Raw genomic sequence first — 7,511 nt, 5'->3', positions numbered from 1 at the left:
TTTCTGTTTAAAGCTTAGGATCAGGAGTTGCACTAAGTAGTTAAACACTGAAGTCTGCACAAGCGCATGTTCAGCCTTATCTGGTTTCTAACAATAAAGTCACTACGGCATTACAGCTTATTGCTGTCACAGGCTGTGTAAGTACTGAAGGAAGAGAAAGATTCCCTAAGGAGAGGCATTTGGCTGCCAGCTTTGCACTTCTCCATTTAAAAATCTGAGTCAGTACCTGAGTAAACACAGGCACTTAGTTGTTTTTTGATCTGATGTTGTACAGGCAACAAACTGGACACCACCAGTAGATGATTATTGGTATCACAATACCCTTGGCATTGTAGGAATGGGGTGAATCTGATATTCAGGTTTGAAATGGAGATGACAGGCTGTGTGTAACTGTCTTTTTTGTGGTTCCTAAAATGCTTTTAGTTAAAGCCCACAATCTAGTGCAGAAGTTAAATGAAGTCTATGATTCTCCTTTGGCCCTTTTTCACTCTGCCTTGAAGCTCTAATAATGACTGTTGCCCTGTATACCCTCATTGTCCTGGAGCGGAAACTTGGCTGAGGTCCAGCTTCTAAAATTGAGCTCGAAGAGTTGATGTAGATGAGTGGATGAACCCTCTCATTTTATAGACTGGGAAATGTGAGGCCCTGGAGAGTTCTAGTGACTTACTGGAGGTCAAGTGGCTATTATAGTTACAGAGCCAGGTCTATAACCCAATTCCTAGTTTTGTGCTTTTTCCACTATTATATCTACACTCCCTGCACACTATTCCTTGGGAGAGAAGCATCGTTTGCTGTCATTTTCCACAGATCTGAATCCTATGTCTGGCTCAGTCACTAGCCACGTGACTGGGCAAGTCACTTAACTTCCCCAACCTCATTTTTAAAAGGGGGTAGTTCTGCCTGTGTAATTTGTGAAATTGTGAAGATGAGAAAATGTTTCAGAATGTTTTGTAAACTGCAAAGTGATGAGACGAGTATATGGTTACTTAAACATTCCATAATATGTGGATGCCTTGTATAGGCCATGCACTGCCCTGAGGACCAAAGTCCATGTTCTCCACAATATATCCACTATGTGGATGTCCCACTGACACCCCAAATTCAACTTGTCTAAAATTGAATTTTCCTTTTCCCATAAACCTCTTAACTTTGGTATTTTTTCTGTGGTACTACCATTTTACTCAGCCTCCCATGTTTGCAACCCTTCGATCTTTGACTCCTGTTGTTTATCGATACGATCAATTACACAGTCCTCAAGTTCTCACCACCCACTTGGATCACTGCATATCCTAACAGGTCTTCCTGCTTCCTCTCCAGTCCCTTCTTTGGGGTACCACAATACTCCAAATATAGAACCATCTGCTACCTTCTTCTGCCCAAGATCACATTCTGTGGTTCTTTTGAGATAGCTAGTATGGCATACATACCGTATAGAGTGGTACAGTCCAGTTCCACAAGCCACTTGTATATGTAGGTTAGGGAATCATCTGCACATAGATAATAATGTGTATGAACCCATGTGAATGGTGCAGAGAGAGGATAGCACAGGGCAGAGTCTTGGGGTACACCTAGAGTAAGGTGACTAGATGTGGATTACAATTAAGCAAAAGAGACTGGGGAATGTTCCAATAGCAAGTCATAGAACCTAGAGAGGAGAAAGTAGCCTGAAATGTGGCAACTAGAACTGAACACAATTATCCTAATGTGGTCTGACCAGAGGAGGATATCAATTTTCTCACAGCCCTATAATAATAAAGTTAATATTTATATAGTGCTTACTACACGTCAAGCCCTTTATAATCCTCTCATTTGATGCTCACAACAAACCTGTAAGGGGAGTGATATTATCCCCATTTCACAGATGAGGCAAACAGGTTAAATGACTTGCCCAGAATCACACACTACAGGTCAGGCTGGACTTGAACTCCGGTCTTCACTGGGCCACCCAGCTGCTGTAAAAAGTGTCAGAAATGCTAAATACAGTAGTATCAGAATGAGCTGCTGTAGGAAGCTGAGAACAACAAACACGGAGGTTTTGTCTATGTTGGGAGAAAAAGGATTGAAGGACTAGGCCCTTTGCTCAGGTTGGTAGGGATGATAGTAATTGACAACAGAGAGAAGGCAGAGCTGTTCAATTCTTTGTGTTTGCAAAGTAGAATGACCTTTACAGATGCCCAAGATAAGAATATTGTAAGAGAACACCTAGCTGCCCTTGGTATGAATTCAAAACACCTGACCCAGGTGAACTACATCCTGGGTCCTGAAAGACCCAGTCAATGTGATTATCTGAAAGAACATGGAAAGTGGGAGGTATACTACAAGATGAGAGAAGGGCAAATGTTCCAGAAAAGAGAAAAGTCTGCAAACTATAAGCTAGTGAGTTTCATTTTGCTTCCTATGGAAATTCCAGAACCAATTACTAAAGGGATGATTAGTGAACATACAGAAAAGGAAATGGTGATTACAAAAAGTCAGCAAGGTTTCTTCAGGAACAAGTTTTGCCAGACTAACTTCATTTTCTTTTTTGACAAGATTATTAAAGTAGTAGAAGGAAGAATGCTGATAATATGGTTTACCTAGATTTAATATGGCTTTTGTTAAAGTGTTTCTTTATTCTTGCGGAGAAAAAGGAGAAATATGGATTGGACAATACCATCAGATGGATTCTGAACTGGTTGTTAATGTGACAACGTGTCAATGTGAAAGAGGTCTCCAGCAGAGTACTCCAGGGATTTGTGCTTGGCCATGGGCTATTTAACATTTTTACCAGTGACTTGGATAAAGGCAGAGATGGTATGTTCATCAAATGTACTGTAGTGGATGATAGAATCCAAACGGATCTTGACAGGCTAGAGCACTAGGCTAAATAGGATGAAATTTAGTACAGATAAACGTAAATGCCTTGCACTTGGATATGAAAAAAAAAACCAAACTCCACAAATATAAGGTAGGGAAGCCATGTATAGACAGAAGTTGGTCTGATAAAAGACCTTAGGGTTTTGGTGGACTACAAGCTCAATATAAGTTGGCCGTGTAATGTAGCAGCCAAAGATGCCAGTGCTATCTTGGGCTACATTAAGAGGGGCATAACTTTCAGGACTAGTGGTAATAATTCTGCTATATTCTTCCCTGTTCAGATCCCATCCATAGTATTATAATTAGTTCTGGGGGCCATGGTTTTAGAAGGACATTGGTAAGGCATAATGTGTTCAGAGGAGAGCACCCAGAATGTTGAAGGGCCTTGTCATGCAGGGATCAGTTGAAGGGACCAAAATGTTAAGCCTGGGGAAGAGAAGGCTTAGGGAAGATGTGATAGCTGTCTTCAAGTATGGGAAGCGTTGTCATGGGGGAAGAGGGATTAGACTTGTCTCCAGATAGCAGAACCAGGAGTAATAATGATGATGATGCTAATGATAATGACAGCTAACATTTATATAGTGCCTACTATGTGCCAGGTACTGTGCCAAAGACTTCTACAATTATTATTTCATTTGATCCCCACAACCACCCTGGGGGGTTGGTCAGTAGGTTATTATCCCCATTTTGCAGATGAGAAACTGAGGCAAACAAGGGTTAAATGATTTTCCCAGGGGTCACACAGCTAGTAAATGTCTGAGGCTGGATTTGAGGTAAGGTCTTCTTGACTCTTTACTAGCTGCCTGCAAGGGGTAGAAGCTGCAAAAAAAAAAAAAAAAAAAAAAAAAAAGGAAATTTAGGCTTGGTGTTGGTAGAAACCTCCTAACAATTACAGCTGTTGTAGAATGGAATCGTTTGCCTCTAGATTTGACGTTCCTCCTCCATGGAAGGTTCAAATAGAGTCTGGATGACTTTTGTGGGGGTATAATTGAGGATTCCTTTTCATGCTAGATGGCCACTGAGGTATGTTTTCCAACTCTGAGATTCTGATTTGTAGGTTCAGTCTTTCCACTCTCTCCCCTCTCTAGTCCATCCTCCGCACAGATGCCAGTGTAAATAGTAAGAAAAGGTATCTTATGTCACTCCTCTGCTCAAAAATCTCCAGTGGCTCCCTATTGCCTCTAAGATATAAAAAAACTCCTCTATTAGTCATTAAAGCCCTTCCCAGTCTGTTTCCAGCTTACCTTACTAGACATCATATACTCCCCTCCATACAGACTACATTTCTACCAAACTGGCCTACTCATTGTTTCATACCCAACATTCTATGTGCCACCTTTGTATAAAGCTTTGCACAGAGCCTAAAATGTACTTATTTGCCTATGCCTTAGAAACATGGAATCTCTCGTCGCCTCCCCAGTTTCCAGTATCTCCCCTCCAGAAATGACTTTGTATTTATTGTATATATGTGTATTATATATATACATATATGTATCTAATGTACTAACATGTGCATGTGTTGTTTCCTCAGATAGAATGGAAATTCTCTGGGTGCTGGGACTGGTTGGTTTTTGTCTCTGCAAACCCATGAGAAACACCGGGCTTGGCCACATATTAAGGTGCTCAATAAATACCTGTGGATTGATTGTGATGAGTTTTGAGACTATGCCTTACAAGGATCAGTAGGAAGAACTGGGAATATTTTTCCTAGGGAAGGTAAAATCTGGTTGGGAGAGGGAGGAGACTTGATTTCTGCCTTCAAGTATATGAAGGAAAGAGAGATTTAAATTGAAAGACTTATTCTGTTTAGCTTCAGGGAACAGAATTCAGAAGGATGGAATAACAGAAAGACTAAGGAAAAACATTTCTAAAAGAAAGTAATAGGTTGCCCCCGAAGACCTTCAGTTCCCACTCCCTAAGAGCCTTCAAGGGAAAGTGGGGTGATCACTTCTTAAAGTTATAGATGGAATTCTTGGCGAGATTTGGCTTGGACTGATTCCTTGACCTCAGAGGTTCCTTCCCTGTCTCAGGCCACCCATCCACACCAGGGACCACGCCCTGGAGGAAGTTCTCCCCCGGGGTCACATGCTTTATATTACTGCCTGCCTCTTTTGGAGCACTATTTCAGGAACGCTTCACTTCATTCCCTTCTCTCAGGTCATCTCCTTTTCTCCTTTACCATCTCTTCACTCACATCTAGCCCTCTTCACTCACATCTAGCCCTGCAACAAGCATACTTTTTCCTTCCACCTTCTCCATTTCTTGAGATCCTGAACCATGAATTAACATGCGTTAACAAGCATTTATTAAGCAATACATATATATATATATATATATATATACGTGGAACTATGATAATCATTGAATATTCAAAGAAAGTCAAGAACGTGGTCCCTGCTCTCAAGGATCTCATTCTCATGGGGATGGGGTGAGGGGGAGACATGTAAATAACTATGTATGTATAAGATATATACAGTGTAAATATAGCATTTTGAGGTTTGCAAAGCACTTTACAAGTATTTTATTTTATCCTGGAAACAACTCTGGGATGTGAGCTGAGTCTTAATCATCCCTATTACTGGTGTTACTACCGTATGGTCCCATCTAGCAATGTTCAGAACCAAACTGCCCCATCCCTGGCCACCATTCCGCTACATGCCCCCCCTCCCCATCAAAATGTAAGGTACTTGAGTACAAGGCTGTCTTTACTTTTGTATTTATACCCTCAATGGTATAATAGGAACATAGGAAATGCTTAATAAATGTTTTTTTCATACATTCCCTTCCAATGGGAATTAATTCCCTTCTTTACTCCCTTTGCCTTCAGCATTCCTATCTATCCTTTAAGGCTGAACTCAAGTATCACTCTTTCGCAAAGCCTTCCCTGATCCTTCGATATTGACCTTAGACAAGACAGCTCTATTTTGCAACTCTCTAATGCATGTGACAGACAGTGCATTATCTCTCTTCTATCCACTACTGGCATCTACATGCCAAAGGTTGCATCTGTCCCTGTGCTTAGCACAAGATGTTCCCTCTCTTGAATTTTGCAGTAGGTTCATTTGGAATGTTCGTTGAATGAATAACCAATCATTCATCCTCATCTATCAAACATCCCTTTGATGGGATATCACCTTCAGCTATTGAAAATTGGAATGCAAATTGAGCACCACTCTGGCCCTTTACTGCCTTCTGATTGTAAAGAGTTTTTGGTGGGGAGGGCGAAGGGGAAAGGGAAGGCAAGGAGTGAGCTGGATAAATAGATGAAGCACAAGCTTAGGAATCCAACAACCTGCTTTTTGCCTCTTAGTCTCCCTTGTGGCACATTTCCCGTTTATGTAGAGGGCAGCTGAAGACTACCTAATTCCACCCCACAGGCTAGGGCTCATCATTTTAGGAGAGAGATTCCTGGTCCTAAAACAAATGCCAGAGTGTTTTCAGTTATGGCCTTGATTCTTCACTTACTCCACCCTCCTCGGGAGAGAAGACTGGAGGCTGGAAGTGGGGATGCTTCTACCTTCCTTTAGACATTGGCTGATTTCTCCTAGGAGGAGGTCAGAGGAAGTGCCTTAGCAGAAAAGCATACAGAGGAAGAGAAGAAAGGCTTGGGCTCTCCTATTCACAGATCCAGAGCTGTCTGAGGACCCTAGAGATCAACCATCCAGCTCTCCCATTTTATACAGAAAATGAGGCTCCGATACCCAGCTCACACAGAGAGTAAGTATTAGAGTGGATATTTGAATGTAGGGCTCCCTTTCCCATTCTCTAGTGCTTCACCCACTCTAAAAAAGAACCTACGAATAATAGATAACCCTTAAAGACTTTCTGGTTTAAAAAAAAAAAAAGCTTTAAGCACAACCTATGAAGTAGGCATTAGAGTTATTCCATTTTACAGATGAAACTGAGAAGTGACTGACAATTACTCAGTCAGGGCCAGCCATCAGAACCCATAGGACTCCAGATTTCAAGTGCAGCAGTTTTTTTTTTCCTCTACATCCCTCACCTCTTGTCCATTAGAACCCTCCTCCCATCTTCCCAAAGCCCTAGAACCAGAGGCTCTCTCTAAAAGCCTGCAAGGCAAAGTGGGATGATCACTCGTACCAGCCTCACACCCCAACATGGCTCCCCACGTGCTATCTTCTCTCTCTGGACCCCCACCCCAGGAAGATCCCTAGAGAAGAACGCTCAGCTTGTCCCTTCCTTCTGTCATAGGGGAAGGCGGAGAGGATTTCTGTAGAACATTTTCTCCTCCCTTCTCCCATAGCAGAAAGAGTGGCAACTGTCCTACTGAAGTTGGAGTCCAAGGACCTGAGTTCGAATTTCAGGTCGGATACTTTCATATTGAATGTTGATATATGTTCGCATTAACTGAAATAGCTAGCATCTACATGGCACTTTAGAGGTTTGCAAAACGCGTTACAAGTCGTTTCAATTGATTTTCAAATGACAGCTCCGGGAGGTAGGTGCTATTGCTATTCCCATTTTACAGAAGTGGAAACTGAGGCAGGCAGCGATGAACTGATTTGCCCAGGGTTATGTTGGGGCAGGATTTGAACTCGGGTCTTTTTACGTCCAAGTCCAATTCTCTATCCACCGCTTAGCTGCTTCTTAAATGAATGTTTAATGAGTAAGTTTGCTGAACGCTCACTCGGGTG

Source organism: Trichosurus vulpecula, chromosome 4, assembly GCF_011100635.1.
Source record: "Trichosurus vulpecula isolate mTriVul1 chromosome 4, mTriVul1.pri, whole genome shotgun sequence".
NCBI classification, from domain to species: Eukaryota; Metazoa; Chordata; class Mammalia; order Diprotodontia; family Phalangeridae; genus Trichosurus; species Trichosurus vulpecula.
Note: the sequence above shows the minus strand (reverse complement) of the source record.